This window comes from Macrosteles quadrilineatus, unplaced genomic scaffold (assembly GCF_028750875.1).
Source record: "Macrosteles quadrilineatus isolate MER2022 unplaced genomic scaffold, UCM_ALF_1.0 Scaffold_8__2_contigs__length_117827958, whole genome shotgun sequence".
Taxonomy (NCBI): domain Eukaryota; kingdom Metazoa; phylum Arthropoda; class Insecta; order Hemiptera; family Cicadellidae; genus Macrosteles; species Macrosteles quadrilineatus.
In genome coordinates this window covers 35,286,730-35,299,907 of record NW_026542601.1, presented here as the reverse complement: position 1 = coordinate 35,299,907, position 13,178 = coordinate 35,286,730, and positions in this window count along the sequence as shown.

Genomic DNA, 13,178 nt, shown 5'->3' with positions numbered 1-13,178 from the left:
ACAGCCATCGTGCTTTTTAGGCTCTAGTGGCCCAATCATAAGTCAAGTCAAGTCAAGTCAAAATTATTTATTCCATAAAAATAAAAACAATAATACAATACATTGTAAGTAAAAGGAATTATAAGCTAGCTGAGCTAGTCACCTACCAGGTTGTCTCTAGTAGTTGCTACTCAGGCAGAATTATTTTGTGATGCGCTGTTTTTCGTAGTACTGGGCTTGGCCACGGGTGGGGCACATCGACCTATAGCTATCGAGACAATGGGCACGGATCTATCAGCAATTAGCTTCATCCATATTTTATTTTGTTACTAAAACTGTACAATAGATTAGTTTTCATTTATATTTATTTATTTACAGTAGTTATTCTAAAACATTTTTTGGGGGGAAGTTTGTTGTATTTAGTATAAGTTACATACAGTATGTCCTGTTGACCAAAATTGTGTTTTCCAATTTTTGATTAGTTGAAGCACATTAGGGTTTAACATTTACTATCCTAAATTATGTTCTTTTTACTTTAGGTAGCATTGTGGTAAACTGCTAAATACAATACATAAAAAAAATACCCTAATGATCACATAGTCTAAACAATCTTAAACCAAAACTTAAAATCATCCAAAAGTATACATTTTTGGAGGGAAATGACCCATACAATTAAAAACCTCTTTGTATAACAGCCCATTGCTATTTTTCTTTAAGCTATTTGATTGGAACCATCGACTTTGGATACTGCAGGTCCTACATATTTATACCAGTTTGTAAGTGATTTATGTCTGTTTTAGTTTAAACGTACCTTAAAATTGTGTTCAGCTGTATAAAAATACAACTCCCAAAGGGATGTTTGAACTTTGATGGAACTCAGCGACGTGTATTGTTGAGCTTAGTCCACTAGTCAAACATAGACAAAAGGCTCATTAGATCAGCTTGACTCAGTTAAACAGTCGGTAAACCTAACTTTGCGCCAACTGAAGTTTAACTTCAAACCCATACAACCAATCCCTCAGTTATACGGTTTCTGATTGTTAAACTTGAGCTTGTCAGACAGTTTCTGTGGCTTAGAACTTGATTGTGTGTCATTTACAGATGGCAGAAAATCGTAATTGTTGACTTCTCATCATGATTGAAAAAGTTTAGAAGTATTAAACTGATTTCCTTTAAAGTAATAATTGGTTTCTTCAACAATGCGTAATGAGATTTTAATGACATAAAAAATTGTATCTCACGTAAATGTCTGGCTACAACAGATATTTTCCTAGCTTTCAACATTTGTCGATTATGTCTTTCTGGATGGATGGAAGTTTTAGTAAGTAATCCTTACTTAATTGATGGGTTTCTTCACCAGATCATTACAAGAAGTTTAAATTAATATTCCAACTTCAGTACAAGTCGAATAGTAATCGTGCCTGGGAGTTTGGGATTTAATCTTGTGGCTTTTTTGTCATCTTGCTTCCAAGGTGGTCTCAGTTCATTATAAGTTTAGATGAGGTAAAGTATGTTTTTGTCGTATAAACTTTACCTGTAAATTAATGTAGATGTTGAAAACTCTGACACTTATATGTAAAATAGGTTTAAAAATCGGTTAATATTAGATAACTTGTTTATCATGCCGAACAAAAAAATACAAAAATGAATTAATTTATTATCAAATTAAACTATCCTATTAGTTTTAATTAATACCACAACCAATATTCAGATTGATTACACTTTGAATGTTTGCATCACCATTTGATGCATTAAATCACACTTTAAGCACATATTCACTCATATTAAAATTTTAATATTGATGCAATCCAATTATCCCAAAAGCACATGCAGTATATTCATTATAAATCTCATATTGAAGTGGTACTTACTAAATTATATTATAATTTTAATCAAATTAGCTACCGATAAAATTACTCAATACACAATAATTGATATTTTTACAGTAATAATGAAGAATTAGAAATAATAATCAGGTTAAATTCAGCTAACAGAGCCCTTTATGCATGTAACAAATTGTTAAGCTCAAAATTACTATCCACCAACAGACAACACCAAATTATGTATTTACAAAAAAATATTAAGACCAGTTACTGTATTGTTAAGAAACGTGGGTAATGAGCAAAAAGACAGAAGAGAAAATAATAACATTTGAAAACAAAGTCCTTAGAAAGATATTTGGCCCGATTTTTTGAGGATGGAGCATGGAGGAGAAGACATAACACCGAGATTAGGGAGCGCTACAAAGACCAAGACATTGTAGCAGAAGTCAAAAGTAGACGGTTCAGATGGTTTTGGCATACTATAAGAAGAGAGTAAAACTCTGCAGTGAGGAACACAGATACTCGTAGAAACCCCGAAGACAGAAGACCACCAGGACGGCCTAAGCTAAGATGGAGGAATCCAAGTTAACTCATGGCGACTACAGATGACCACGTTCTGCTTGCATAAATTAATTACTTGTCCAAAGGTTTCGTCAAGTTTCACCCATGCATCATGCATTTTATTTCTTTTTTCATAATTTTCATCCATTGGATTCCACAGCAAGGACTTCTCCCGATATCCCTCGTTGAGCCTGAACACATCAGCCTGGTGCCACTTTATGGCACTTTATGCCTCTTTTATAGTATCACTGATAAAATATAAAAACAATAAAACTAACAAACAGGGGGACGCGGAAAGGTCGCCCCCGGAAACATCACCCCCCTACGTCATATTGACGTCAGAGACCGGGGGGTGATGTTTCCGGCCGCGGACACTTAATTTCAGTTGCAGCATGCACTCGTCGATATGACGAGTTATTTTTGAGTTTGCGTATTAATTAGATAATTCACTAATGCGTATATGATATTCACTTATCATATACAATTACCAGATTTTCTAATTAGAATTGATGCTAACCGGATACGTTAACCCCGATCGTTTTCAATATGCACACCCCGGAAAGGTCCCCCCCTGCCATGATCTCCCCCGGTATACCTGCTGTAGGGCTTGGGCTCGTGACTCGAGCCAGCTATTGTTCACAAGGGTAGAGACTGTCCCATATTACCACCGCTCGACTGAACTCGCAAGAATGGGAAGGATTTGGTATTATTACGCAAATGTTGTGGATATTAAGATAAATACAAATTAACACTTTGATATTGTGCTTTCTCTAAACATTTCCCCTTAATTTTATACATCAAATGATGTATAAATTACATAATAGTTTTTTTCCGTCAACGTATAAAATGTATTTGAAAAACGTGGAAATGAAATAAAATGTTTATAGTAATAGTGACAATTAGGTAAGAAATCAACTCGTATTACTATGAGCATGCTTCAACCACTCAACATCATAATACAGTCAGTGCACACTTGACAAACATATTTTCACATTTCCTAATTCTTAAATTGTAAACATTGAGCAATAAATGCTAATTTTTATACATTTAAATAATTGTCTGGATTTTATGGTAAAATAAATGCATTGAGAATATTCCTGATTTGATATTGGTGAAGGACTCTTTCCCGTAAAAAGAATTTAGAAAGTAAATATTGGTTAGTTTCTTCGGCAATAAACAGGAAAAATCTCACACTGTTTACGTTTGCGTTGACAGAGAAACAAGCAACAGTGTCACATTCACTTTATTTCATTATTTCACACAGCTGATATTAAATAACTAAATTGACATTGAAGTAGTACAGTTATTCCATGAACGGTCGCCCATTGTTTTGAAAGTTACACATTTAAATCTACCTGTAGTTCGCAGAATATTAATACGTATAACTTAAAAGTTTGCAAAAGAACATAATCCTAAGTATAGTATCCACTACTCTCAGAGTATTGATTTATGGAATTCGTCTGTAATTTGCAGACTATTAATTCGTAGAGTACAACTGTATTTATAGCGGGAAGTATTTTTTGTAAAATAGCTTAGATTTCCCCACTTCAGGTATCCCTCCCAAGAATACCTGAGCCAAATACGTTTGTTTAACATAGTCAAGGAAAAGTTTAGTTAGTTATTTACTAAAGTCAGTTTCATCTTTTTACCATAATTCGCACATTAACATAATTCATAATTATCAGTGTTATCTAGCCTATGTACTTAATTAATTTGGAAGGGGTTAATTTGTGAACAGAACCCCTCATTGAGTTTTAAACAGATTTTGAAAATGTTAATGTAATTTGTAAAAAGTATACTCTGAAGTTGCACTAACAATAAAACCAGCTCAAAATATGGTAGGGGATTTTCCCCAGTGTTTTCTAGAGACCTGCTACACCGGTTTACTTTTTTATAACCCTCGAAATTTTGGTATATCGATATAGACTACACACATTCTACAAACATGACATAACTTTCATGGCATAAACTTATAGGCCTACTTACACAGATTTGATTTAAGACAAATCTTGATTTTACCCAAGGGTAGAAGTATAGTTCAAATCTACAGATTTCCTGAATACAAAGATCCGTTACGGTAGGAAAAACAACATTTAAAATTGAAACAGTATGCGGGCAAACACCGACGATCAATATTTAAGTAAACTACTTGTAACATAAAAACGTCAATGACAGTTTGAAACCAGCTGTTAGTTAAAACAGCACTGAAACTACTTTAAATTATTAGCGTCGGCTGCTAGACTAAAAAAAATTAAACTTAAAAAAATGAAATCATGACATTGACATTCCCTTCCTTAGAAAATTATATATATTTCAACACAAAAATCACGAAATCGCGAAAGTGGTTGATTCAGAATCCTGAAATGAAAAAAAACTCTGTCACGTTTAAAAATATAATATATCACAATTAATTGCACGCTCTAGTGGAAATCGATGAAACCCACCCATATGAATTCTTGCTTATCCGTTTACTTTTCCACTCTTTGCGTTTTTGTACATGCCAAGTCAAGTCTTAAAACATTACATTTAAAACAATTGTATTAAATCTTCCATAAATTACAAGAAACAGTGACTCATCCATTTTCCCCGATTCCGAATATTTGTGCGCAATCTTGGCGACTTATGTTCAGTCTCCAGCATTTTGGAGGTGTTCGCAATTCAGACACACCCGTTCCCATAGTCCGATTATGCTGGTTCACGAACTCGTTCTAATAAACTTAGGCTTACACGTTTGTAACATATCTCATCAAACTCTCAGCGTTGTTGCCCGAGTTACCGCGCTCACGGTCACATATACAGGGTGTATTTATGAAGTCCCGCATGGGCTTAATATTTTCAAAACGGCAATAGATAAATCAATAAGATTTGGTACATATACACCACACCTAAAAACAACGTTTTAAAGACTGTCAGTTTTCTGTCATAATGGGGACATCCCGCAAGGAGTCAGAAGGAAATCTTAAATAAGAGCATAGGTTTATATTTACAGATAACCGTAGGCATATTCTACAACTTAATAAAACGTTATTTTTTGTATTACAGCCATTTTTAATTTAGGACACAAATAATTTTTTTTGCTTTCATTATTTGTTGTGCTCCTGGTCTTTAATGTTTACCAGGTTTTTAATGATTTATTTGTTGCCAAAAACAATTAAGAAAATATATTTAATTATTTACTTACATTATTTTTTACGTAGTTAAAATGACTAAATATTTGATTTGATAATTTGAAATATTATCAACATATTTTTCAACCTTTTCCCATTTAAGAAGGTGTTTACCAAACACTACCAAATAGGTAAAGGTACTACAGTAGCAAAATGTGTATTTATATAAAGAAATAAAAATAAGAATAAGAAACGAAACACACAAATTTAAAGTGCGTAGCACAAACAATTTATCTTTATGTTTTTTTCTTCTTTTTGTGCTCTTGATTTTGGTTTTGATATATTTTATTGTTTTAAATTATATTGTAAATGAAGTTTGTACCGGTACTGTATAAATTCCTTGACACTTTGTAGAATATTAAATTGTTATTCAGTTATATTTTTGTATTTTCTTTCCATAATTAAAATGTATAGGCCTAATAGACGATTTAGTACTCATTGTGTGTATTTATTTCTCAATTTAAGTACCTGTCTTCCAAACTTTGTTACAAAATCCTAAATTTGTGTTAGCGAATTTCCCCTATAGGGAATAAGCTATTACCGTAGTACTCATGGTAAGACCTGGACCCGGGACCGATTTACTTTTTCGTTTTGAGTTCGAATTCGAACGAATTCGCGAACCAGCTTGATCGAACCAAGGTAACGGGGGTTTATGGGGGATTTTATGGGGTAAAAATTGGGTTTTCCCATTTTTGACACTAAAAACTTAAAATTTAGCAATTTCTTTATAAACCATTTTGTAGAGCTTAAAAAACAAATAATTTAGTATATTGAAGCGTTAATTATGCGCCTAATGGTTACGGAGAAAATTCCAAAAATCTGTAAATTTAAAATGTCCATGTTATACTTAGAATAAGTAAACTGTTGTAGTTTGCTTGTTTATATACATATTTTAATCAAATTTGGAAAATGCATTAATTTCATACTAAACTAGTATCATTTTACAAAAAAAAACACATTTTTTCCCTCCCTGTTGCAGCAAACCTAAGTACTCGTTAAACTTTGATGGTTCAAAACTGGACCCATCTGTTCCTGATCATTGGGCTTTAAATAAATGGTCCTGGCTAATAAAACAGCTGATCTTAGTCAGTACAGTAACAAAGCTACACAGATCATCTCACACCATTCTACACTCATATTTGGGTTAAAATACGCACCTAGGTGGCGTCCCCATATCAATTGATATTGATATATTGAAATATTATTTAAATAGGGAATACATGTGATATTTTTACAGAGACGTTTTAGCGTAAATCCAATCAGGCAAGTGGAAATTCGCTTAGTCTGCAGGTTTGCTTTGTCGGGGGTATTTTTAATTATAATTGGCACTTTGTGATACATTAATTGGAGTATATACGTTTACAGCTCAACATTTCAAATTTTGATAACATATTAAAAATTTGAACTCAAGTATATTTTCCCCTTAGTAATTATGAAACATAATTTTGCAAACTTCAGTAGCAAAAAGGTTTTCTAAACATATACATCTTATATCACAATTTCACATCAAAATATCACATTTGTAACTATTTGGGAAAATAAACATTATTCTTATTCTTATTCTTCTTATAACAAAACTAATTAATTGGTATATCAACACTGATTGCAAGTCCTCTTCTCGATTTAAAGTGATTCTGATATTTTGATTATACTTTCATTATATTTTGACTCTATTCCAGTGATATGAAACTAGCCTAGGCTGTTTCTGAATAAAGGTACTTTTTGGCATAACCTTTAGAATAGTATCATTTACATTGTTGTAATTACTAACAATGAATTATTTCGATAAGTTTAAGGGATTAATCCCCTAAAAGATATTATGTTTATTCTTATTTAATAATCTGTTTCTAATTTTCAAATTATTAATTAAATCGGGGCCAAACCTAAAGCAATGCGATTCATTTTTAATACATTTAGAAATTATTCTATTTTTAACAAATGTGTTGCTTAACAATTACCATAGGGTGTAAGGTAAGTTTACTGATGTTGATAAGTATAACTACCATTTAATGCAACAGAAAAAATGTATACTTTACGCATTATCGTTGGTTATGAATTAAGTATAAAAGAATCATTTTTTAAAGTCAATCTTTGCTCGCATTATTTAGTTGTCTTAGAAGTTCATACACATCTAAATCTACTGATTGATATTCCACCACAGCGTCTGCAATTTTCTTCTGTGGAAAAGCTGTTGTCCAAGCGACAATAATAATGAACGAGCGGCCGACCCAAAAGAACAATGGACTGAGGAGGACGGGCAGCAGGTAGGCTGCCGAGCAGCACAGCCCTACTAGGGGTAGCGTTTCAGGGGGGGACGATTCCGGGGTGTACATAGGGGATGCCTTGCCGGGGAAGACCTTTCCGTTTCTACTTGTTTGAATTATAATTAATAACATAATTAGTTCATATCAACTAGATTTTGATAGATTACTTGTCAAGCCTTGGGGGGGAACGATTCCGGTCGCGGACATAGATTTTATACCAGCTGGTTGTCTGGTTTCGTGACGTCACGTTTAGCCTGGGGGGTGATGTTTCCGGGGGCGACCATTCCGGCGACCCACAAACAGTATTACCATGCACTAGAATTCAACTGAGCGACTGATTCCCCTCCCCCACCACTGCGATTCCCCTATTTCAACTGCGTTCTGTAACTTGTTACAGGATATAAAGTAGTAAAACGTTCTTGTAACTTGTTAAATGTAACAAGTTACACATTTTCTTTTATCTTTACCAACTTCGTGCGGGAAAGGAAAAACTTGTTACCTTAATTAATTTAATTTTGTAATTTAATTTTTGTAATTAATTTTGTAACACGAAATTAAGTTATAAAACACGAAGTTACATGTAACAAGTTATATGGATTTGTAACATTTTTGTTAAACTTGTTGTATAACATAGTGTAAACGCAGCTTAAATCTTTGAGCTCGGGTCGAAAAGAGTCATTTAACGCCCTAGTGATGAAAATATACTAGGTACAGTATTAACAACTTAATGATCCAGCTGAAGCAATTTATTTACTCAAAGAGTTAGAACGTGCCTCGCATAAGGTGTGCTACACTGCTAGAAAGTAAAGTTCTAATTCAGTATTTCACAATAACAGTTGTGTGGACATTAACGATGCTATAATTTACAATGAAGCTGTTTTAAAAAGAAAACTGTACCAGCAGCATACAGCAGCATTTGTCTGTACGTGTACGTTGTTGGGAACTCAGTTGGATCAAGCTGTATATTATTCTTTTCCCTCATTATTTGATTGTCTCTTTCTTTCAACCTTCAATTTTGCCTGTACAAATGTGCTTCAAAATCCTTCAAAAAGATCACTTGATCTGGTACAGGAAAAAATTAACTGTAGGCCTTGTAATTTTTTTCTTGTAAAATTCAGCAAATTTTATTAGGCTACTATTAGTTTTGACACAACGTAATATTATTAATTGGTAGTTTGTAACTTGTATGTTTTACTAATAAATTAATAATATTAGTACTGTTATGAAATATAGGCCCCTGTTATTTTGGGGCAGCTCGAACATTGTATTTCACCGTTTTGTACTGGGTTAAGATAGATGATAGAACGTCTAGTTTGCGCTGATATAGGCCTACTTATTTTATAAGCTCCAAATGAGGTGCACTCAATGGAGAATACAATAAACATTTATGATTTGCCCGCAAAATACCCTATTTTGTGGTCCTGGGCACAATTGTCGTATTATTAAAAAGTGCAATAATTATGTTTTATACAGGTTTGCACAGTTTAGCTTTCCTGGTGTAATCCGTTGCAAAGTTAACAGGGGTTTCCATAATTTTACCTAACCCTGTATATCATTCTTGGCGATAATTAGGCCTACCTTAACAATAAATAATAATAAATTAATGCAAAGGGTTTTATTCATCAAAAATTAAATTTGTTAGCTTAGCTAAATAAAACGTCATAAAATATATTGAAGATGTGTTTTGTGTCAATTAGCACGAATGTACCAATTAAAACAGCTCTGACGTGAATTAATGTTTTATATCTCACCATTAGAGTGAAAAAATTAAAATCGTCGTAAAAATAGTTGCAAAACCGATTGCAAGGAATCAAATGGAAGAGCAAAACAGCTGTGATGGAATCACAGAGTTTACAAGCTGCTGTAATGGTTCCTAAATTCTCGTAATGGCTGCTGTAATAGACTGACTATTGTAAAGGAATTTGTCGTTTAAAGTTGTGTCGTTGTCTCGCAAAACTCGTTCTGTTCTCTTTGAATTTCTTTAGACAACAGCAGTTAACGAAGAACTTTGAAAACTTGGAATTGTAAAAACCCAGACGAGCACTATACTTTTATCACTGCATTTGGCATAAAAGCATGTTTGCCTATTGAAGACGATTTTCACGAGTGAGTTCCAAAGAGATGAACATAGTTTTACAGAATCTAAACTTCGAACTAGCATAGTGGTTTTTAAAGTAATTTTCTGTTAATTCTATTATTTTTGTATTTGATTCTTTAAGAAAATATTAAGTCTGTTTTACTAAAACTACTTTAATTACTTGGTAAAATTTAAAATATTTGAAATTAACTTTCTGTACAGGATAACACGATAAAATTTTGAAACATTAAGTTTTGATTTAAAGTAAAAATATCAGTAGTTGATACACACATTCGTCATTTTTTTTATTCTCTGAAGCTCTAGAGTAACAATTGTTGGGATAAAAACAGCTGATTGTTATTAGTCATATGATAAATGGTCAGATGAATTGTAGGGGTTTCTTCATCTTAAAGGCAGAATGTTCAAAAAATTATTATAAGCAGGAATGGTTTTTTTTATTAAAGACAAACAAATTTAGGTTTTACGATGATTGAATCTCCATTAGAAGGTTTCATACATTTAAATATCATTATCAATTAGGTTACGATGTTTTCCTATTAAACAATGTTAAGTTTAGTAATATAAATGAATTATAGGTTTTAGCGAATTTCCCATATAGGGAATAAGCTATTACCGTAGTATGCCTACTCATGGTAAGACCTGGACCTGGGACCGATTTTTTTTTTCGTTTTGAGGTCCCTAGAGGCCAAAAACACCATCCGTTCAAATTCATATATATATATATATATATATATATATTTATATATTTATATATGTGTCCGTTAGCGCGATAACTCGAGCAAAAATGATCCGATTTTGATGAAATTTGGTACAAACGTGTAAACCTACGTTTATTCGAACGAGTTCGCGAACCAGCATGATCGGACTATGGGAACGGGGGTTTATGGGGGGGTTTTATCGGGTAAAAATGGGGTTTTCCCATTTTTGACTCAAAATACATGCAATTTTGCAATTTCTTTCCAAACTAATTTGTAGAGCTTAAAAAAACAAATCATTTAGTATATTGAAGCGTTATAATGCACCTAATGGTTACGGAGAAAATTCCAAAAAATTGTAAATTTAAAATTCCCATGTTATTCTTATGGAGAATAAGTAAACTGTTGTAGTTTGCTTGTTTATTAACATATTTTGCCCAAATTTTGAAAATGTTTTTATTTCTTACTAACTATTAACATTTTACATTAAAAAACACGTTTACCCCCCTGTTCAGCAAACCTAAGTATGTGTTAAACTGATTCTATTTAAATAAGGAATGTAATATTTTTAAGGAGACATTTAAATCCAATCAGGCAAATGAAAATTTGCTTAGTCTGCAGGTTTGCTGTGGCGGGGGTATTTTGGATATGAAATAGGCCTAAGCCTATCAAATAGGAATATTTATACTAGAGTAGTCTAAAGCAATGCTATATTCTTAAAGACTAAAATATAAAGTCTATAAATGCTCTTAATATTCCGGTAATAGCATAAAATTAAATGTACCTTATTAAATTCATTGTTTATAATAAGAATTATTTGAATGGAGAATCATATTTTCGTCATTTAAAAATGCAAGTAAAAATTTATTTTTATGAAATGATTTGAAAATTAAAACTAAAACAACACATTTATTTTATATTTTAAAATGGATACTAAATTATAAAAATTGTTGACAGTATTCAACATCAAACGTGAATGTTGGATAATAAATTAATGCAAAGGACTAAACTAATTGTTGGAAATTAGCAAATTCTTCCGACTTAACTACAGTAATCTTATTTCGTTACGTGTTCTTGCTACGTATTAACACTTAGTAATAATAATCTGATTATCTTGATCAAGTTAACGATTAATATTTTCTCTCTGAATTCGTCTAGATTTACTTTACTAGAGGTCGTCCAGTGGTCGAAAGCTCGACCAAAAATATGTTATAATGTATACAAGTGGTCATGCAGTGATCGAAAACTCGACCAAAAATATTTAATAATGTATACTAGTGGTCATACAGTGGTCGAAAACTCGACCAAAAATATGTAATTTACAGGCATTAGCTCAAACTTCACTCAAGACTTCTCAATTTTCATCCCACGCTGTAAATAAAACATGCGATTGGAACTTCTTTAATTTGTTTTGATTTTCTGTTTATATTTCGTTATTATTTCGTCACTAGCATGGCAACCCGTAAGGCCCATGTTCATCTTTTGTTACTTTTAAAATTATTTTTTTGAGCTTATTTTTGAGTATATTTTAATTTATAAAGAGATTCCGCACATTCAGGAAAACGTCTTTCTAACAGTATGCGTAGTTTTTTTCCCGCGATGCACAAGAATTGAGGAAAAAGGTTTCCAAGAAACATGCTTGCCTACTAATATATAGAATTACTAAAGTGAATTTTAGAGGCATTCTTTAAATTACATAAGTTTACCTTGTTATTCGTCTAAAAAAATATGTTTAGGGTTATTTTCACATGTGTTCTGTCCCACGGGAAATTAACTTGTCTCTGACAACAACCATCTTATCTCTTCTCTGCTACATAAACATATTTGTCAAACTTAGTTTGACGGTATGTTTGCCATGTGGTGTAGCAAAATGTTCCAGTAGAAAAAGTTGAGTTCGATGATAGACCTAAGTATCAAACCGTTTGAACAGTTTAGATGAGCTTTGTATTATTAGCTATCCTGTTACCGGATATTGCTTCGCTTTACGAATCTTTGATTGGAGCTTTCCATGAGTAAATAATTAAAACTATTCATTATTTAAAAAGGTTTCTTTTCTATACAGAAATACGTACAGAGTGATCCTCCAAATAACGATTCATTACTCAATTGCATTTTTAAATTCTCAATTAGCTCAAGACCACACTATTACCAATAATTGGTTAAACACTTTCATTCATTCAACTAAAACATTCTGAGCACATTAGACAGATGTCCTATGGATAAGCTTCAATCTCAACAAGTAAACCCCCCCCCCGTTTTATTGATTCCTTGATGCTAATTAGACTTGTAGCTAAGAATAATATTTTTTTATTGTAAAAGGTAGTTTAGTTCGTTATTATTTCCTCACCAAAATGTTTAACACCACAATTTTCACGTAATGTCAGAGGGGATCAATGACCAATGTCGAACTATTAGATTATTTAATTAGTAATTATAAAACACTAACTGTTACCCACGGGCTTCACCCCGTTTGACTTCATAAGTATTGTATTAATAAAACTATTGATTGGTTAGCTGAAATAAACAAAACCGAATACAGAAATGCAAACAAATAATCCCACCTGATTTTAATAAGGTATTAAATTGAAAGA